Source organism: Phasianus colchicus, chromosome 2 (genome assembly GCF_987193195.1).
Source record: "Phasianus colchicus chromosome 2, bPhaCol1.hap1.1, whole genome shotgun sequence".
NCBI lineage: Eukaryota > Metazoa > Chordata > Aves > Galliformes > Phasianidae > Phasianus > Phasianus colchicus.
This window is the reverse complement of record NC_143437.1, coordinates 91541607-91564268: the sequence shown is the minus strand read 5'-3', so window position 1 is coordinate 91564268 and position 22662 is coordinate 91541607. Positions and strand designations below refer to the sequence as shown.

The 22662-nt window shown below is 41.0% G+C and overlaps 1 long non-coding RNA gene across 1 annotated transcript; it reads right to left on the bottom strand.

The window, feature by feature from the left end:
- Positions 1–5973: 5973 nt before the first annotated feature.
- On the bottom strand, positions 5974–16366 carry LOC116240693 (uncharacterized). Its single transcript, XR_004169373.2, has 3 exons — positions 16307–16366; positions 7396–7551; positions 5974–6064 (listed from the first exon to the last, which is right to left on the bottom strand). It is a non-coding gene; the product is annotated as an uncharacterized LOC116240693 (long non-coding RNA).
- Between the last annotated feature and the right edge of the window lie 6296 nt (positions 16367–22662).

Genomic DNA, 22662 nt, shown 5'->3' with positions numbered 1-22662 from the left:
TCACCAGCAAAAGGCAGTGTCCAACGGCAGAGTGAATCTGAAGCTCTTCTTGGAAAAACCCTATCTCCAGAATCTTATTAACAAGATGTCATCTGACTGGATTCCATAGGAAGAATTAAGTATATGTGGTGTTAATTCACTGTGCCTGCATTTTGTGAAGAAAGCTGCAGAAATCATGATTGCATACAGTGAGATCTATACATTCCAGCTGCATAATTACCATTTTGGCATGGTCTAAACTGCTCATATGAAGTTACATTGACAAGCATTTGAATGCAACTGGAGGGCTAACTGGTGCTCACTGTAAAGATAAAGCTCTCTTACCAAAAAAAAAAAAAAAAAGAAAGAAAGAAAGAAAGAAAAAAAAAAGAAAAAAAGGAAAAAAAAGAAAAAGCGAAAGCAACTTTCTCATCCTTGACACATGGCCTGCCCTGGCTGACCTGCGTCAATGCAAGCTATAAAACAAGTCTGGAAAGGGGAAACAAGTTGTGCCTATGCCTTGCTATGCACATAAATCTTTTCAGCAAGCCTTTGCCAGTATTGTTTCTGTGAGAGAAAGATGCAGTTGTAGCCCATGAATATCATAGAAATCATAGAATACTTGGGTTGGAAGGAACCATCAAGACAGTCTAGTTGAAGACCACCAGATCAGTCAGTCAGCCTTGCTGACTGTCTCAGATCACCTGCTCATTCCTCATGTGCCTTAACATGTACTCCAGGAGGATCTGTTCCGTGATTTTTCCAGGCACAGAGGTGAGGCTCACTCACCTGTAGTTCTATCTTTCTCCATTTCTTATAAATGGGAGTGATGTTTCTTTTTTCAGTCACCTGAAAGTGAAGTTCACCTGGCAACCACAACTTTTCAAATATGATGGAGGGTGGCTCAGCCACCACCTTAGGACCTTGAGATGTGTATAGCCCCATAGAGTCATAGAACCAAGATTGGATAAGACCTCCATGATCATCCAATCCAGCTGTACACCTATCACCAATATTTCCCACTAAACCATGTCCCTAATTATAAAATCTAAGTGTTCTTTGAACACCTCCAGGGACAATGACTCCACCACCTCCATGGGCAGCCTGTTCTATACCTAACCACCCTTTCAGAATAAGTCTTTCCTAACATCCAGCCTGAACCTCCCCTGGCCCAACATGGGGCCATTCCCTCTAGTTCTATTGCTAGTTACGTGGGAGAAGAGATCTTGCCACAACTTCCCTTCAGGTAGTTGTAGAGAGCAATGGGGTCTCCCCTGAGCCTCCTCCAGTCTAAATAATCCCAGTGCCCTCAGCCACTTCTCACAAGACTTGTGCTCCAGATCCCTAACCAGCTTTGTTGCTGTTCTCTAAACAAGTTCCAGGGCTTCAGTGCCTTTCTTGTAGTGCGGGGCCCAAAACTGAACACAGTACTCAAGGTGTGGCTTCACCAGTACTGAGTGCAGAGGGAACTTCTGGACATTTGGTCTCATGAGGTGATCTCAGACTTATGCCCTTATGGTGGGGGGGAAGTTTGCTCCTCTAGTTGCCTCCCAGAGGTTTAGGAATGTGAGGTTTAGAGAGGCGATGTTTAGGGACGTGAGAAATATGAGAATCCTGTCTGCCAGTGAAGACTGAGACAAAGAACTCACTGGGTACCTCAGCCTCCTCTATATCTATTTTAGCCAGTTCTCCTTTCTCATTTATGAGAGGAAGTACACTCTCTTTGGCATGTCTCTTCTGACCAATGTACCTATAGAACCCCTTCTTGTGTTTAACATCCCTTGCCAAGTTCAGTTCCATCTATGCCTTGGCTTTCCCGATCCTATCTCTGCATGTCTAGACAGCATTCTGGTATTCTTCGCACTTGACATATGTTTGTTTCCACTGCCTATACTTGCCCCTCTTTTCCCTCAGTATAGCAGTATATCCTTGCCAAGCCATGCCAGTTTCCTGCCTCCTCTGCCTGCTTTCTTGTTCTGAGGGATGGAGAGCTCATGCTCTCAGAAAGGCTCCTTTGCTCCACACCTTTCTCCCTGAGGACAGCTTCCCAGGAAATCTCATCCAATGGTTCCTTAAACATTTGAAGTTCTCTCTCCTGAAGTTCAGGGTTCTGACTTTACTTTCTGCCAGGCCCACGTTCCTCAAGATCACAAACTCAACCAGGGCATGGTTGCTGCACCTCAGGCTGCCTCCATTCTTAATGTCTTTAACAATCTCCTCCAAACTGGTGGGCACCAAGTCCAGCAACGTTTCATCTCTGGTCAATCCATCCAATGCCAGAACCAGAAATTTATTATTGATATATTTCAGAAATCTCCTGGATTACTTGCAGCTGGCCATGTTGTTTTCCCAGCAGATATCCAGGTGGTTGAACTCCTCCATCAGAATAAGAGCCTGTGAGTGCAACACTTCTTGCAGATGAATCCAGAAGGCCTCCTCAGCAGGATCCCCTTGATCAGAAGACCTGTATTAAACTCCAACCACCAGCTGTCCTTCATTGGTCCCATCTCTAATTTTAATGCACAGGCTCTCAAACTGTTCCTGACCAATTCTTAGAGAGAGCTCCTTGTTGTCTATTCAGTTTTTAACACAAAGGGCAACACCCCCACTCCTCCTACCTTGTCCATCCCTTCTAAAAACTGATAGCCCTCAGTGGTGGTGTTCCAGTTATGAGAATCATCCCACTGTGTTTCTGTGATGGCAATAAGATCATAGTTTTCCAAGTGCACCATGGTTTCTAACTCCCCTTGCTTATTGCCCATGCTGCATGCATTGGTGTGGAGACACTTCAGTTGGGCTTTCAGATGCATTACCTCCCTAAAGGAACCCTCCCACAAACTTCCAGGACAAATCCCACTCCTTCCTAAAGTGACAGTGTTCCCTGGCTCTCTGTCACTCAGCAGTACCACCAGTTCCCTAGCAGCTTTAATTTAAAGCCCGGTTTGCTGCTTAGTTTATTCTTACCTCTCCTGGTCAGTCACATCTCATCCAGCATTCTTGGATTGTCCCAGTCTCCAACCAAAGACCAGGAGGGAATAGCAGACATCTGCTCTGTCATATCTGGTATCCTCTTCTTGATGTCCTGAATGCAGGTCCCATGCAGGCCCTGGGCAGCCTGATCTAGTAGAAGGTGTCCCTATTCAAGATACGGGGATTGGAACTAGATTGTCTTGAAGGTCCCTTCCAACTCAAGCTATTCTATGATTTCTGTGATATTCATGGGCTATGACAGCTCCTCTCTCTCAAGGGCAGCAATACTGGTGAAAACTTGCTAGTCACCACCCTTGCCTGCTGGCTTCCCCTCTTTTGATGCAGCTCAGGATATGTTTGATTTCTGGGGTTGCAAACACATGCTGCTGGCTCATGTATCCACTCTTTTTATCCATGAGTACTAGTATTCTTGCAATACAGCTCAGATTAGCATTTAAAATCATTACTATATTGAGACCCCCCCTACAGTCCATTTTTTTACATTTTATGGAGCCTGGTGGATTTCTTCCAGAAACGAGGACATGCAAGCTCCTGTTCTTGGACTGGTTGGTGTAAGCAGCTTTTGAAACTTCACAGTTTATTGACTCACTGCTTCTTGTTTACCTCTCAGTAGTAAGCAAGCATTATAAAGAAACTCTGAAAACAAACACTTAGTGATTGGGAAAAGGCCTTTCCATGTGGTTTGTAGATGTTGCTGCATTCAGAACAAAGAATATCACAAAGCTTCTGACAAACACAAAAGTCATTGTCAGAGGCAGCCAAGCAAGTAAATACAGTGGTAGCATTACTCTCAGAGGCACCTCTAAATACTGAAGGTTTTTGGTGACTGGGTCATATTTTTTGTAGATTTTTCCTGATGTACTAAAGGAGAAGAGACCAACTGACTGTAGTAGAGCGTTGCAAAATGAAACTGGGAACATTCTGCTCGTTCACAGGAAACAATATAACAGTGTAGTCCAGGGAGGTCCTTATGAAAGAGGATATTGTAGCCAATAAAGCTGGTGATACACCATAAAAAGAGCATCAGAAACAAAATAGCCTCTGGATGAAAGTTACTCATAAGTACCCCTATCTAGAAATCAGTTCACTTCCTCAATGAGCATAAATTCCTGTGAAATTAGTTTGCACATTTGTGGAGGAGTTGGAATGCCTAAGCAATTAATTTGATTTGAAAAACTAAAAGCTTTGATTGTTTGGATTTCAAGCTTGCTCCTCAGTCAACAGCCCCACAGGAGTACCAATTTCATATTATTTTTCATTGGCTGCAGTAAGAAGCAGAGGGCAGTAATCACTGACAGTTACCAATGAAAACAAGGGATTATTCATTAGATGAATTGACCAGAAGCAAGACATACTATCACATGCGAAGAAGCAGGCACAACTGAGCAAGCTGATGGGAATGTTTGTCTTGCTTTTTTCTGTTAACCCAGCCTCTTCTTGCATCACTATTTTTCTCACTGGTGAGGAGTCTGAGCCACTTCCACTGTTACTCATCAGTTTGACTTGCTCATCGTGTGTCCTCTGTGACAGTACTCTTCTGTGTTTACCTCTGTAGTGAGCTCATTTATGTGCTGATTAGGTTACACAAGGCACTACTCATTCCTGTAGTCATTTTTTTTCCTGAATAATATTTCCAGAATACATCTTCCTGTTCAATCTTTATCTGCCTCCACCCCAAGGAAACTTAAAACTAAACATGCAAATAGACAAAAATGAAGGAAATGCACAGTTAAGCAGAATACTATATATAATAATATATACTTATACTATACTTACTATATATATTAGAGATCAACTGTACAGTTTATGTTCATGTACACAGCTGTTTCTGTGCATGTTATCTTAGCATGTCCTTTTTCATTATTTGTTCTCTCACCATCTTTGATGGTAACATCATCCTTGGTTTGTCTTTAGCTCACTTAAATTATAAGTTTCTCAGAGCTACTGTACAGCATTTTACTTCTCTGAAAAGAGCTCTGAGTGTAACGTGGAAAAGCAAACAGCAAATTACAAATCTTGAAATACAGTCTAAATCTTCAAGGAACTTCAGTGTGGCCAAATAAAAGCACATTATTCCAGTTCTGGCAGGAGCAGGACTGAAAAAATAAACAAACTTGAAGTGGTTCAGGTTGGGACGCAGCTGCAAGATACCTCCTGAGCTTGCTGGAAAGATGGAGCTTGCTGCTCATCTCTTTGGGACAAGTCCTCAATTAATATTTAGTTTTTGCATGAAAGCAATTTTAAGAATCGGAGATTCTATCACACACATAGTTAGCAAGCATTAAACAGTAACATTAGTCTATTAGGTTCATCTGCAAACACAAACTGAAATGGGTTTTCAGAGTTGGGCTCTCCGATGCAAGGAGCCACATCTACCTGAGTTTAATCTGTCCTAGTTTTGTCTGTTTACCTATTAGAAATACTTGTTTTCTCTTACTTTCACATTTTGATGTATAATTCCTAAATTCCTACTTCCAGATCAAAAATATCCAAACACTTAGGACTGTCCAGATACTGAATTTCAACATGAAACAGAAGGACCCTGTAAAGTCCTCCACCTTATATTTTCTTTCACATGTGTTTTTCATCCAAGCTCATGTTTCAGTGGAGAAGTAATTCAAGGGACTTAGAGTACATCGTGTGCCTTATCATGGACAAGTGCTGTGTTTTGTTGTAGGTGTATACAGTATGTAGTATGACAAGGTCCTGGACATGACTGCAAAACATAAACATTGCCTAGTACGAGTATTTATTATTACTAAGGATCCATGATGTTTATTTCCTGAAGCCTTCGTGGCTTTCCCTTGTGCTTCTGCTTGTTGTGACTGAACTCAAAGACATAGCTGATGACAAACTGATGGTGGATGAGCAATCAGGGTTACAACTCCGTCCATATGATCAAGAATGAAACATAAAGTGAAGAAAAAATCAATTACCAGAACAGGAAGTAAACACAGACAACTCTGAGTGAAATCAAATGGAGAAAAAGATGACAAACGGGAAACAAAATATTTAATCAAATGGCTGTAGTCCACTGGGAGTAGTGTTCTGTCTCAGAACAAATCCATCAGAGGCGAGAGATAAGTCAGTGTAGCTGCACAATGAGGTGAAAAAGAAAACAGTTTAAAAGCATTGTCAAACAATTAAAAATACAAAGAATGAGATGAAATAGAAAACTCCCAGACTCTGGAAAGGATAAGGTGTAGCTGTGGTAATGGGATTTTCAGTTGTGTGGCAATACAAGAAAAATGCATCAGGGACGAACTGAAAGATCACCTGGACTCCTTGAATTCATTATAGATAGTCAGGATGGGTCCACTATTGTGTGTGTGATGAGCTTCTGAAGTTGTTGGGTTTTTTTTTTGTTGTTTGTTTGTTTGTTTAAAAAAAAAAAAAAAAAAGAAAGCTGATGTGGAAATTAATTTAATGAGGCTGCAGGGACCAGATATTGCCTTTTTGTTTTGCCTGTTTGGCTTTTCAGGCCACATGATACTGTGGCCAAGAGAAGGCCTGCTAATATATTTGTTAATAACTTGAGCTATTTGAAATGGTGTAACATTTCAAAAGCACTCACAACTATGCAGAGCTATAACTCTCTTTATCAGAAGTATCTCGGAGACAGTTTTACAAACAGATGCTGGTACTATGGGTTCAGCCACACAACGAGGCTGCAGCAGTGCAACATGCCAGCTCTTGTCCCTGAGCTGCTTTGTGACTGTCCAGGTGCGTGCTCTCACCCTGCTCCCATTGAGAAGTGATGCAGCCCAGCCTGTGGGCAGTTTACAGCCAAGGCGTGTTGCTTTATTACAAGGACCATATCCATATCCATACCATATCTAGCAGCACAACACATCTCAGCTGACTTTAACCCCCCATCCCAGGCTAGCTGTTCCCGTCAGTGACCTATCCCATCTTTACATGGATTTGGGCATGGGAAATGAATCACTACTGGAGGTAGATGTCTAGATTAGTCTGGACTCTAACCTCTGCCAAGTTAAAGGTAGACAAGAGGAATCCTACCCTCCAGTGACATTCATAATACAATAAATCATCATGAATTCAGTGTCTGAAGCCATAACACCACAGGGATTTTCAGGAAGTGATTGTGATTTTTTTCAGTCCTTTATTGAGGCTACTGTTTCAAAAAATCCCCATTAATGCATTACCAGAAGGAGCTTCAGTTTGTTGAAACCAGAATATTTAAAATTCAGAGTTCCCCCAAGCAAACACTGCAGAACCAATATAGACATTGGTCTGTGTGGAAAAAGATGTAGAGTACCCCCAGGCTACATGGGTCTAAGGAAATACGGTGTAACAGTGGTACCCTGGTGTGGAGACAAGGTGTGAAACATATGCAACACATTTCTTTAGAAATAGACAAGTTAGTTAAAGATAAACTCAACATTTGATGTGTTATTAACTTACGGAGTGAGTGGCTGTCTAGTTCTTCATTGTCTGCTGCTTTCGTTTACCTTTCTTAAGGCTGTTTTAAAATCCCAACATGCAGTTTAAAGCAGTGCTAACTGAGCTGTGGTGACATGTGGTATATCCCTTTGATAGAGCGCAACACAGGAGACAAATCTGAAAGATCAAACAGTTTAATTCTATCTCAGAAAAGACCTGGGCCTTAAGCCAAAAAAAAAAAAAAAAAAAAGAAGCAGTTGTTGGAATGGCAAGGCTTGCTTACAACAACCTTTGTATTTTGAGAATGAAAAGGAAAGAGCTGTTTCTAAAAACAATAGTAAACGTGTTGAACAGGGGAAGGACGTGTGAGTCATTAGTGCACGTAAACCCAGATATCTAAATGGTAAAACGGGTCAAAAAATTTCTGAGAAGAGTATCTCACAAGAAAGCATGAATGCTATTGACTTTGTGTTTTTACAGAAGTTCTAAATAAATTTTCTCACTAAAGGTTTTGTCTCTGCACCCAATTCACAGATTATTTATACAAATCAATAGATTTTTACCCTGGAGAAACAGCCACGTGTCAAAGCAAAACATCACAGCACATGGCAGGGGAAGCTGTACATCCAGAGCACGAGGCCCACAGAGAAATAAGCTCATTTTCAGTTTAAAGCAAACAGAAAAATTCCGTGGAAAAGCTGAATATAATTATTACTTGTTGAAGTGAACAGTAAAGATGAAGAAATATTTTGAAAAGACATCCAGTACATAACAATTTTTTCCTTACGTGTACAGGCCAGAACTGCTGTGAGAAGGGTTTTAGAGAAATCTTGTTTTACCGTTAGAGCACAACATTCTGTACTACAGACTGAAGGCACTGTATCCCCTTAGTCTTAAAGCTTCAGCATATGAATATACTTTCTGTAGTCCAATCATATTAAAATTTAATATCTGTTAGCATTCCAGTCAGAGAAATACCTTACAAGCTATTACAGTGCTATAAAAAGATTCGTTGATTTTTCTCCTGGAAAGCTGTGTACCAGTAATTTCCGTGGAAATGCACTGAAAAGGAAGCTTTCATATTAAGTCTAAAATTTGATAATATCTTACTATGTGAATGTACAACTAGGCAGCTGTTAATGTGTGACTCAGTGAAAGACACTTTGGAACAACCATTTGTTTACAGTTTTCAAAATTATACTGTGGTCGAAAAGACCACGTACAGTGATAGAACACGTTTAAAACAGTTTGCATCATACGAGGAAGTAAAGACAATTACATCTGTAGACATACATTTTTTTTAACAGGTATAAGTTCTCTCCCCAGATATTGCTTTATTCCTGCTTTTCCAAAATACAAGTCTGTCTCAAAACACTATTCAATAACCCAGGAACTTTTAATATCCCCCCAAATTGCAATACTATCTTTATTTCCAAATGGAAAAATGAGACAAAAAGAACTTGAAATTACATCAAAATGGAGAAATCACATACTGATGCTAAAGGGCAAGTTTCTGTCTCTTAAAGCAAACTGTAAGTAAAAACAGGAAGAAAAAAAGAAACAAAAAAAAGGGGGGAAAAGTGGAGCAAGATAGAAATTTCATTCAGTATCAGTCTGAAATAAAACTGTATAGGAAGTGAAAATCTGCAATGTACTTTAGGGTCCTGAAGGAACTGTTTGATATGGTTTCCAAGCACTGTCCATTGTATTTGAAAGGCCATGGCCATCAGACACATTCTATGGTGACTGGAAAAAGGAAACATCACTCCCATTTTTAAGAATGGGAGAAAGAATATATGGAGAACTACAGTCCAGAGAGTCTCACCTCTGTGCCTGGGAAGATCATGAAATGGATCCTCCTGGAAGAGATATTAAGGCACATGTGGGAAGAGGAGGTGATCTGAGAAAACCAGTATGGCTTCACCAAGGGCAGATTGTGCCTGACCGATCTGGTGGCCTCCTATGATGGAATGATGGCATCAGTGGACAAAGGGAAGGCAATTGATGTCATCTACCTGGAAGTCTGCAAGGCCTTTGACATGGTCCCCAACCAGATCCTTATCTCTATATTGGAGAGATATGGATTTGAAGAATGGACTATTTGAAGGAAAAGGAACGGATGGAAGATTGCAACCAGAGGGTTGTAGTTAATGGCTCAATGTCCAAGTGAAAGCCAGTGGTGAGTGGTGTCCCCCAGGGGTTTGTCTTGGGACCGGTGCTCTGCAATTTTTTTTATCAATAACATAGACAGTGAGACTGTCTATGTCTAGTGGAACTGAGCATGTTCTCAGCAAGTTAGCTGATGACAACAAGCTGAGTGGTGGTGTTGATATGACAAGAGGAAGAGATGCCATCCAGAGGGACTGAAACAGGCTTGAAAAGTGGGCCCACACGAATCTACTGAGGTTCAACAGGGCTGAGTGCAAGGTGTTGCACTTGGGTTGAGAGAATCCCAGATATGCATACAGATTTGGAGAACATGTTGAGAGGAACCCTGCAGAGAAGGACTTGGAGTCTTGATGGATGAAAAGCTGAGCATGAGCCAGCATTTGCAGCCCACATCCAATCTATACTCTTATTTGATTCTGTGATTCTATGGTTCTGATTCTACGATTCTGTGTTTCTATGACTTAAAATAAAGCCCATGACTTGTTGATTAATCACGGGATGTACTGACCTGTCTTTCTTGGCAGATAATACTCCTCCGTTAACATTTCCTAGAATCTTACTTAAATCATTTTCATACACTGTTTATGAATAAGTAATTTTATACCCTGCTCCTGAATTTGTCCTTCCCCAACAATCTTCCCTCTTAGAGTTTTCACTGGGCTTATGAAAATAAAGGTGTTTGTATTGTTATGCAATGCTCCCCATGGCATATGCTAGGCGCACCTGAGAGTCACGCACTGTATTTGCCTGAGGTATTAGCTGCTCCTCCCGTAAAGGAAAAGAGATTGTATCTGTTTGCAGATGAAATCTATGTTATTGATTTCTAGCCATCAAGGTTTATGGAGAAGCTGTTTGTTGAAACCTCAAGGTAAAATATAAATTGCAGCACCAGAGAGACACAAGACAGTTTTCCTTGCTTCTGCCACTTCCTTGCACTAGCATATATATCATTTTATTTGACTTTCTGCTTGGAGGTACATCTATGTTGTACTTCATATAAATATGTTTTGTATCCTGAGATTTCTCTTGCTCTTCTCCACACACTAGTCCTCCTTACTGTAGCAGTCTGTCAAAGATGATCAAAGACAGAGCTGAGAGGAGATATTTTAAAAGGGAATTGCTGATCAAAGGAATAGAAAAAACATTTTGACTGAAGATATGTGATGTTATGTCATGTAAGAGATTATAGGGACAAAATAACAGTCTATTTTTTTATAGAAACAAAGGTTTGTAATAATAATAGGTTATTAAATACGACTGTAATACTTCTTATTAATGTCTAATAAAAATTAAGCAGTGTCTTTCCGAGAGTTGTTCAGCTCCTTTCTTCAGCTCTTAGACCTAAGAGCTCTTCTCTTTTTAGTATAAATTTAATTCTTTTTCTGAAGTCTCATGAACTGGTTACTTTTGAAGATAAGATGCTGGGCTAAATGGATCAGTGTTTCATTTTATTGGCTTTAGAAAATCCACACACTTTCTGGGGAAGAAAAATCAACAATTTAGTTGTTTTTCTTTTCTTTAGGCAAAGACCTAAAGCTGTGAAGGACATAACTTTTAACTGGAACAAATTTTAATACTTGTGGGAATCAAGCAGGCAGCTGTTCTGTGCAGTGAGCACATCCAGAAAACTCAGATTCCACCCAAAGCTGTAGGATGGTGCTTTCCACACCCATGGGCATTGTGCCCCAGAGTGCCCACGCTGTCTGACACTGCATGAACATGAACCAAAAATACTTCTGCAGTGAAAGCAGTTTGCATTCTACAAGATATAAAGAAATGACAGATAGCTATGGAAAAGCCAAAAAGTACAAACATTTAGAGGAAGCCAACATTCTCAAAATACTGCTGGATATCTTAATCTCTAATTGGGCAACGTTATTTCTCAACCACAGTCCTCATTAAAGGCATGAAGAGTTGCGAAAGTTCTTCAGTGCCAACAAGCGCAGGACCAAGGTTTGCAAAAGTAAGAAAGGATTTTAATAGATATAGTGGAGAAAGGCCAGTTTGAGAGGCAAGTTTGCAGAAATGCAGGATAAGATCTCCTCTTCTTGTAATCTGTCTCCTGTAGCTGGTGATTCAAAATTCTGAGATTTTTGGTTTGGATTTCTGATTATAAATACCGTATTTGAAAATATAGGCTCAATATTCTTTCAGTATTTTATATTCTGAACAAGCACTCACTATTCTTTTAATGTTTCTATATGAGCAGTGCTGGAGGGAAAGTACATTAGATCATCAAATGATTGTCTGGATTTCAAGCTAGCTTTAAAAAAAATCAATAGGAGCAGAGTTCACAATGACAAATATTTCCATTCTCTCCAAGCATGCAGCAGAATTATGAAGTGCATCAACACTGCTCCTTTTTTATTACTTTTTGTTTATTTTTACTATTGTTATTTACGTCTTATTAATTAATTTATTATTTTTGGCAGACCCATATGAAAATATATGTCCCTCATCCATTTTCTGATCTAAGAACCAGTAGAAAGTTCATACAATCTAAAAATATCATTAAGAGCCCTGAGCACAAAGCATAGCCACGTGTAAACTCTCTTCTCTTCTCCAGAGTTAGAAAACCCTGGCACTTTTCTGCAAAGCAATACTGACCTGCAAAAGAATATGTAGATAGACAGACAGAGACAGAGATAGACAATATTAAAACTTGATCACTTTCTAAATCATTAAATGACGTTTTTATCATTACTTTATCATATCTCTGTCCACACTGTTGTATATCTAGCCCATCAGGAGCAATTTATCTTGTGAATTCCTCAGTGACTTTCCTAGGAGAGTTTCACCACCATGGGAGAAAAGCAGGCAGACAGCTGCTGTATTGTGGATTTCCCCTCATTAACACTGTTAAGCTGACAATTCATATGAATATTGCAAGCACAAATAGTTCTGGAGTTTGCAGATGTGAATGATTTAATAGTCACTGTGATATGTATATCCACTTCCATGTGTTTACTTAACAGAAGTACCAAAACCTGTTGATGTAGAAACTGATCAGAGGCATGTTCCTAATTAGGCAGTGAGCCAAAGAAAAAGGCCACACTGATAAACTCTTCACAGTATTTGGATTCCTCTTAAATAGTAAATAATCACAGAATTGCTAATTATTGACATGGAATACATCACTCTGTCAAGACAGTCAAAACTTTTATTTCAGAACTATCAGAAAATAAAATATTCATCTTAGGAAAAGAAAACTTCCACCATGGAAATTCAGGTAGTTCTGAATATAAATGGATTTTATTTTATTTATGTACAAAGTCAAAACTAGAAACGCTGAAATGTTTAGTTTCAATGAGTTTAGAATTTGACCGTGCTGAGAGCTTTCTTCTGAAAAGCAGCAGCACAGTCTGTGGCCACTGAGGCATCTGACTGCACTCTATCATTTCAGTGAAAGGAGAAGTAAGACTACAACTTTTTTTTTTTTTTTTTTTTCCAAGAGGAATAAAAGCAAGTGTAAAAACTGATCTCTCAAAGGGACAAGAACAACCACAATTAGGAAGCAGAATATTGGATTTGGCATTGCAGGGACCCCTTGTTATTCCATGAATCACAACTGAATGTTACACATTCATAGAACATTTGCTGTGTCCAGTTCTGGGCTATCCAATTCAAAAAAGACAAGGATACAGTGGAGGTCCACAAGGATGATAAAGGGACTGGAGCATCTCCTGTTTGAGGAAAGGATGAGTAACTGGGGTCTGTTCAGTCTGGGGAAAAGAAGACTGAGATTGGATCTCATAAATGCTTACAAATATCTAAAGGGAGGTGGGAGGCAAATGAATGAGGCCAGGCTCTTCTCAGTGGTGCATGGTGATAGGACAAGGAGTAATGGCCTAAAACTTGAATGTGGAAGTTCTGTTCTGACATGCAGAAGAACTTCTCTATGGTAAGGGTGACAGAGCATTGGAACAGGTTGCTTGGAGAGGTTGTGGAGTTTCCTTCTATGGAAATATTCAAGTCACACATGGAAGGTTACCTGTGCAACCTGTTGTAGACTACCTGCTTTAGAAGCAGAGTTGGACTCATTGATCTCTTCAAGTTCCTTCCAAGCCCTGAAACACTGTGATTCTATGATAAGCCAAGGTATTGGAAACAAAATGTTTGAAGTTCTCTAGAGTCAGACCATTGGCCTGAATGAACTGCTCTTCTGACTGGTTTTACTACAATTGAACTTAGCAACACAAATGGATGCTGCCTCAAAAAAAAAAAAAAAAAAAAAAAAAAAAAAAAAAAGTTAATTTGGTAAGAAAGGAACCTTTTATTTCGTCCCTCCATTATCTCTGTGATTCCCAAAATAAAGAGTTTATCCAGCCCTTTATCTTTGCTTCAGGCAGTGAAATGGGAGTACAGCCCATTAACTACACAAATATTTGGTTGACAACTTCCCTGATCACTGGAATATGATGGGCTCTGGGATTTGATGTACCCTTATAGTAAAAAATGGTCATTCCCCAGCATAAAAGGAAATATGACTAAATATACTGAGAATTTTGGTTTGACTTTCTCTGGTACATTCTAAAATCTCTTCCTCTCCCCCTTCAGTACCTCAAAATGATGTTTTGAAAATTCCCTTTACTCCTTGCTATTTTGCTTAAACAATTAATGTCCTCATATATACATTACTGTGAAAAAGAAAAATAAGTGCTGTAAAAAACCTAGGTGCAAAGCCATGCAGAACTCACTTAGTATGTTAGGTACAATCTTCTTTTCCTTTGTATTTCTGAGGTGTTATACACTGATCTTATTGGAAGTCACTAATTGGCATCCCTTGGGTGCAGAAAATACTACTGAAAATCTGAAATATACTGATCCATCATGTTATCAGTAAAAATTCAGGATGCCCTGAACTTTCCAGGTGTTCTTTCAATGCAGCTGCTCTGCTGACAGTGGAACATCTGTGGCTGGTGTACTGGAGGATGTGGCAACAGTAATTGCAAACCCTTCAGTCTGAAACCATTCAGAAAATATACATTGGCAGAGGGCAAACAAGACAAGCAAATGTTTCCTTCATCAGGATGATAGAGTTCTTGCCCAATCCTCTTAATATTCAGTGAAGTAGCCATTCAGAGAAAGAGTTCTTTTTCCACTGTTGTGAGAATGCGCAAATATACAACTCACCACACCCCAGAACAAACCTGGAGTCTGAATTGTTTGGCTGGAGCCATTTTTAGCTACCACATGGGAAAGCAGGATTGCAAAATACTATCTCTTATTCACTTTCTCTTAGCAGCCAAAGCTCATGACAATTTAGGTCACCCAGATAACTACTCAGATCTCTCTACCAGCAGCAGAGCTGGCTTTTGGGAACTGCTCAATGTTAATCATGCCATGATTCAGGTATCTGCATGTTACAGTGCAGTCAGTGCAGTGAAGAAACATGTTCAAAATAACTACGGCGAATTAATCAGAGTCAAGTGAAATAGTTAAGCAATAAAATGCAAGGTATTCAAGGGAGATCAGTGATATTTTGGGGCGTTTTGCAGCATTTGGGAAATGAGCCTTGAGTAACACGTGGAGTGCAAAACTATGCACAGATTGCATGGATAAATCACCTTCCATATCTTTGACAGAAAAGGTTAGATATGTGTAAAACTCACTGCCATGGTTATACAGCTGTACTGAGCTTATTGAGTTATACAGCTGAGGCCCCACAGATCACCTGAGACCCATAGGGACCCTGTGCTTCAAGGCCTGCAGATAGCTCATGTGGTTTGCACTGGGTCCCTAAGCAGGAAAAACACACCTGCCCTGAAGACACCTCAGCAAGGTTACAAGAAGCACAGTCCACCCAGCTCAGTGAAGAGCCAAAGCTTTGTCCTCCACACAGTCCAAAGCCTGAGAACTAGGAAGAACACCTCACATTACCACCCCTGTGCCACGCCAGTCTGCCGAAAGCACGTCACTTGGTGTGGTGGCACACACACACAGATGAGGATGAATCACTTCATCCAGGGCACAAAGGACATCCCCAGGACATGTATGACTCAGCAGGACATGCAGGCCTGTGAGAAGGGCAAACTAGTGAGAGACAGTGCTCCTGTACAAGTTGCACTGCAGCAGCATTGCTTCACCAAGGACTTGGCACTTGAGTTCAGTTCTGGAATCCAAGCTAGGCAAACTACACAATCAGAAACTCGTAAAGACTGAGAAATATGTCCATTAGGTGAGGAAATAAACTGCCTTCAGGTGTGAAGAGAGGACAGAGAAGTTGAGAACTTCTGGACAGCTAAGAAAAAGGATTTGAAAGAGGTTGGAAAAGACAGGTAAGAAGGAAGTACTGAGTCTCAAGATCATCCAGCAATACTGGTGTTAAGAGGTTAAACACAGTGTCTTTCATCCGGGATACGAGGGAAGCAAGGTGACTTCTGCAATATGTACAGCACTGGTTGTAACTCATATTGGACCGTTCCATGTTCACCTCTTGCAGCATTCAGTTTGGAAAACCTCCCTGGTGTCCTGAGAGATTTCAATTGCAGAGCATGATTTACATGCTCTCTGCTAGGCAGTGAACTGGCTGTACATCTGCATCCTCTTCCACAAACAATCCCAGCATCCAGTATGAGTTTATATTTGGAAATTTGCCTTTTTTAGGTTCTCATGCAGAGCGCACACAGGACTGCATAGCATGATTGAATTGATCCCACAAGGAAGAGCCTCCTAAATTTCATGTGTGCTTTCAGTGTATCAGTATTTGTCTCTGACATAAGGACTGTAATGCTCCTAAGATAACAGATTTGTTGTTCCTTACCTAAAGGTCTTCAAGACACCTGTGCCATGTCTCACCCTTTCCCAGCCTTGCAAGTTCCTACCACATAGAGCACTTTGTGAAGCAAACAGCTGGGTCATAGAGCCAGTGCCAGAACTATGTTGCTGGGAGTGCCACTGTGGCTTTGGGAAAAAGGTGGGAGAAAGCCTGCCAGTCCTCACTAAACTCAAGCATAACAAGAAAGTAAATAGGAGGTGGAAGAAGGGACAAGTAGCTTAGATTCTGGAAAGACATAAGGAGAAAGTAAGCCTAATTTTTAGTCTGGAAAATAAGAAATTAGGATTCCAGTTCTGCTGGCACTGTCTAGCCAATTAGTTTGTCCTCAGATTCAAGCATAAAGCTCAGAAGAATGTGTTTGGATCACAGTTTTCAGCGAAGTAATGCCTATCACTTCAGCTTTCTCAGGCCTTCCCACTGCTGTAATGGAAATGACACCACTGAAGTCGGTGTGGCTATAAAATATGATGTTGTAGTGCTCTGTCTGGAAGAAAACAGAATTTTGAAATATAATCTTGCTGGAAAGCTGTTATAATGAAGATCCTCTAATAAGAAAGATGTTTGTAGAGAATGCCAAGGAGTAGCTAGAAATGCTCAAGTACAGACATTTTGTCCCACTCTGGTAGTTATCACCTTTGTCATCTCGTGCATTGTTACACACTCTGAAGGTCAGACTTCAAAGTCTTGGTCTAAGTTCTTTCACTTGCTCCAAAGTGTCTGGTCTCTATGCTCACTGCAGATGTTTTATCAAGTATTCATGAAATGTATGTTTCCACTGTGATGTTTCTTTTCTAAAGCTGGGGGAGGTATGAAACTCATCCAATTTTAATTAGTATTTTAAAATGGGTCATATCTGAAATGAGGTTCTTGCAGCTGGCACATCTCAGAGGGTGGCATATTCAGCCTTACATAACATGGTTACAATGGTTGCGAGAGATGCAACACTGAATGCTGCATTAGATGAGAACTCCCTGGGAAGACCTTACAGAGAGAGTGCCTGTCACATCCACACGCTGCAAAGTGCTTATGTTTCTTTGCTAAATATACAGGGTGTCAGTGAAAGGCAAATACATTGCCAAAGGCTTGGACTGGTGCCTCACAACAGAGGCTGAGGGCAGAGGTTCACTGCCCTCCTTTGAAGCCACTGGGGAAGGAGAAGTAGAGTCTCCCCAGCCTGATGGTGGCACGCACCCAAGCCCCAGCCTCCTTGCACCTCCTTGCAACTCACTGGCAACCAGTAGCAGACAGCTGTGAGGAAAGCCTAAAGCAAGCAGCCCTAGAAGCCTTTTCATGTTCCTCCGGCACATCTACATAGTTTTTAGTTTTAGTAGTTTTCCTCTACTCCTTTTGGCCTTTTCATAGTGTTGTTCTTTTTCTCCTTCCTGCTCTGTATAGAGAATAATGCTTGGTGTCAGCCTTAGCTGAGGATTGGACTCTTTAATAACTCTTTAATAGCACCAAGCATTAAGCAAGCAGCATTAAGTCTGATAGTTATGCTTTCCTATCATAGCCTGCAAAATCTGTTTGGAGAGCTAGGTCCTGGCACTTCTATTTTTTCACCAACGTGGGATCCCAGTTCTGCAGCCAAGAAAGGTTAAAAATGAAGGGGAGTACTAAGAACTGATGCAGAAAGACTGCTGCTGTTTGACTTCTACCAGGCCATTTGACTAAATGAACTGTATATGATCCCCTAATAGTCTTACAATATTCTTCAAAGAACAAGTAATTTTTACCCATGAGAACTTATCTCATGTTTAGTTACTGGGTGGCCACCTCCAATATAATAAGTTGCCCCTGATAACACAGGCTAGCAAGGCTACATACAGACAAGAGTAAATAGTCTGCTTAGTATAGTCCCCTGCAGCTCTCTGATAAAAGGAAATGTGAGCAGAGCTGCACCTTGACCAGCTGGACGCTCACTATGTGTTTGCAGGAGATCGAGTTGCAGTCTGTATAAAAGCTTTTCTTGTGTGGTGGTTATATCAAGCACCACTGGCTGCTGTTCACTGGTGCATGGGAAATTAGAGCTAGTGACAGGTTAAAAAAAAAAGAAAGAGGGAGAGAGAAGAGAAAACACATGGGACAGAGCAAGGAACAAGGGGTCTGTTGATGTTATCACTCAGCTGGCAAATAGTAGGACTGGGAGGGGAGGTGCTTGTCCTGGTTAATTCCGTATGCTGCGGATTCAAAGAGTCTCTGTTTTCCTTTTAACTTCAGTTCCCAGAACTGAGAAACAAGGAAGCAAAACAAATGGAAGAAAATTAGAGGTGAGCAAGACAAATAAAACACAGCAATGGCAGAGCTTCCTAAGTGAGCAAGTAGAGGAAACCAGAAAAGCTGTTTTTACTCAAAACAGATGGTTCATTTTCTGTATTGAACAGCAATTACCTGTTTCTTTCAAAGCAAGTTTAGTAGCTTTCAAGTTAGGGGTGGTATCACCTTCGTCTTTTACTATATCTATCTGCTTTAGAACATACAAAACTAAGCAGTAATTAAGATTTCAATCCTGAATCCAGTAAAACACTTAAACACAGTCTGAAGCTGAGGTGTATATTAGTCCCATGGCAATCAACAAGCCATTGATTTCATTAAAATTTAACAAGCATTTGAATGCACCGGACTGAGACCTCCCAGACACTTCTGTTTACTAATTCCCCAAAGTGCTTAACAACTCCTGCACCATGTCCTCCTCCCAGGCAATGTCTGCCTGCTGATCCGTGTCCGGGCTCACATAACCTGCACACGTCATCACTAAAACACGTCCTCACCTGTGGGTTATTGCCCTCTCACATCATGCTCATGAGAGCTCCTCTCTACCTATCACAGCTAAAATGAACCGGGATTCACCTGAATGGTTTAAACACAGCAGAGACCTTGCTAAACCAGCTCACTTTGACTGATGGAGGTCAACTGCACTGAGCCAACAGACTGGGGCGGATGGCAGCTTCTGTCTTGGCAAAGGTGCTGGAAGTGGCAGCATCCCCGTCTCGTGGGGCTGAGCCAGCAGAGAGGAGCCCCAAGGAGGGGCACATGATCTGCCAAACTGAAACATCTCCAGAAAGCTTTAATGCATGTTTGATCTGAAGGTCATGGGAATAAAACATAGATCATTCTTTCTCTAGGGCAGAGAGTGCCTTCACTCCTCTCTGTAATTTGCTTTGTGTCAAAAATTGGCAGTAGCTCCTAAAAGGCGGAGAGGGGATGTGGGCACCCGCATCTGCAGGTGTAAATGCATGGAAAGATCTTCCCTGTCAGAAGTCTCCCCTTTGGAACTGAGCCATGAAATTGAGCCATTCTTCCTCTTTTTCTGAGATATTTAAATGCTCACGTGTACTGCAAAAAAGGAACATTTCTCAACCACAAGACAATTATTGTAGGTGTGGACAGAGCCCGTGAGTCCCATTAATTCCCAAGACTGCCTATATAATACTAATAAAGTTGTACAATTCCCTTAAGCTATGGGTGTCCTGAGCTTCAAAGCATATACAAGATGCACACCTATAAAAAAAACACACGGATTTCTGAAGCCTCAGGTTAAATATGTATTACATGGCTTATTGACTTGGCTTATTATGCTCAGTCTAGTAATTCTGTACCATGCTGTGCAATTAAAAATGTCAAGCTGATGGGGGAAGTTTCAACTATCCTCAAAGAAATACTCACACTGTGACTCAGAATTGGCTTTGGGCATGGGTAAAGTAGGAAAGAAAATTGCTGGGGAGGCAGATTAGCTGTAGTTTAGCTGTGTCTATACCATAGCCTTGAAAAATCCTTAAACATGGGCTGAATTTAAATTGTTTGGTTAGGATGGATGAATCCAATCTCACAGCAGATGCTGTAATTACACGTCTCCAGGGACTGTAATGGAGCTGGAGTCTGGCATTCCGGGCAAATCTCTCAGCCTATACAGAACTCAGGCACTATGAATTGCACTGCCCATGCCTGTCTTGCAGACTGTGTGAAAATGGCTGTTGTGAGTGTGAGGCCATTTTAGTAACTTTTTTTGAGCTAGCAATTGAACAGGAAAAAAAAATTGTGGTTTGTTAGGGAACTGTTGAGAAAAGCTGAATTGTTTCTTTCTTCAGCCATTAAACTTGATTAATATAGTTACGCAGAAGCAAATACAGCAGTAAAGTGTTTAAAAAGTACTGTTCTCTGTAATTTTCCAAATTGCTTTCTTTTTTTTCTGACTGTACCACGCTTTAGACTGTATTTCAGAGACCACCGATCCGTCTAAGTGCCTGTGGTTTGCCAGGAGGGGAGCGGTTCAGGGAGCACATGGTGAACAGTCCCATGTTAACAATGAGATGAGGGATGTTTCAGGTGGGAGCACCTCCAGATCTCCTTGATGGAAAAGTGCACACATTTCTTTATGCCCTTATATCAGTGCACTCACATCAGGCTCTCTGGCAGGCACAAAGGCAGCCCTGGAGCTGCATTTCATCTCTCATGGCTGTTACATCATAAGTCAGACACAGCTAGGATTAGAGTGGAATTAAGGAAAGAAAAAAGGGAAGCATCTTTGCCCACCAGCCCCATGGCTTCTAACTTCCCTGTTGCTGTCATACCATAGTAGAGATGGAATGAGGCTGTACAGAAGTGCAAATAATGACAGCTACTTTAGTTTTTTTTCTTGCAAGTCACATCATGATCCAAATGATTTCAAAGAAAACGCACATAGAAAGAAGGGTGACCTTCAACCAGATGCTGCTCAGCCCTGTGTTTGCAGAAACAAATGCAATGAGGGTTGGCTCGATGCTAGTTGTTTGCTTATACAGGAGCTGTCAGGAACTGTTTGAACTGCCCTGTCCTATTGAAGTAGCCGTGTGCCCTACAGGGTGAAATAATATTAATCTTCAACACTTCTTGGGTGTTTAACTTGTTATTTGGGCTTCACAAATTTGAACTGAGCTGCCGTCATAACACTGAGATGTGAAGTAGGGAGGTAAGATACCCACTGCTGCCTTCCCCTTTATACAGATTGATAGCACACACTCCCTCAGAAACGACAGTGTCAGAACAAGTCTCCCTGATCGTAAATCTTCACAGCGGTCTGAACGGAGCGCAACCGTGCTTTTCCACTGGTAAAAGTCCCTTGGGAAGAACAACAGAAACATGACTTTCTGTGGTTAAAATGACCTTGAATAACAGAAGCCCGGTGGATGCAGAGGAATATATCTCTCAAAGTGCTTGCAGGAACAAATCAGCCACGGAGAGGCAACAAATGAAAGAGAAAGGAACAACAGAGAGGGCCATAAAGGTAGAGTTACACTGAGATGTTCAGTCCTGCAAAGATGTATGGCTGCAAAAGTCTGCAAAGGGGACTACAAGTGTCGTAATCCAACCCCTGTAGGCTCTGTGTGGCAGCCCGCCTATTGGGTGCAGCTGTCAAAGCAGGCACAGAGGTACACCTGAAGTCCAGGATGGGTGTAGGTAGCTGGACATGTGCATGGCAAAGGCTGAAAGATGAGGTGAGGGAAACCCTTTTCTGGAAGGATTAATAGAGACAGACAGTGTAAGTTGGGTCCTTCAGCTTCTCTCTGTACTTTCACACCTGCAGAAAAAGCATGTCCCAAGGTTCATAATGGTGATACTTGTCGGTAAGCATGTTGGTAAAATGTCTCAGTATCAAACCACAGAGTTAAATCTGTAGAAAACAGTGATAGCTCTCTGTGGTGAGAGAGTTTCTGCTTTTATGATCTAGTCCATAGTAGTTATGCCCACAAGCAACCTATCAGATGTAAAGGCACAGTCAATAACATAAAGTTTGATTACAGTAGCTATTTAATCACTGTCTTAAAATTGAATTCTTGTCCTTAAAATTGTTGTGCTAATTTTAAGTGTCTGTCATCTTCAAAGCATTGCTGTAAGACCATTTGAATCAGGTATTTCCAGCAGCTCTGAAGAACCCACAGTAGATATTTGAATGTTACTGAAGTGCATAGTTAAAATCATTCTTCCTGTAACTGTGATACTGAACACTGGTGCAAAAACAGAGTGTTTAACTGTTGCTGAGCATAAGAAAGGTGATGCTGATCAGCATCACAGGCTGCCTATCCATCAGCAATTGGAAAGGGAACATCTGCATTTTGCTAGAATGAAAGTTTAATCTGAATTCTCTCAGAACATCCAACTGAGCTCTTTTTAACTTGTTTGTTTGCACTGAAAATGGAATATTCCTGATCCTACTCAATTAATTCTTCTGTAAGTTAATTTAAGATTCATCAAGGATTCACCAGGATCTGGGAGACATGAGGTTCCATATCAGGCTCCTTAGGAAATTAATCCCTGGTTCCTGAGGAGTTTCCAGACAGGAGTTTGCTTCTGTTTTCTTTCATAGC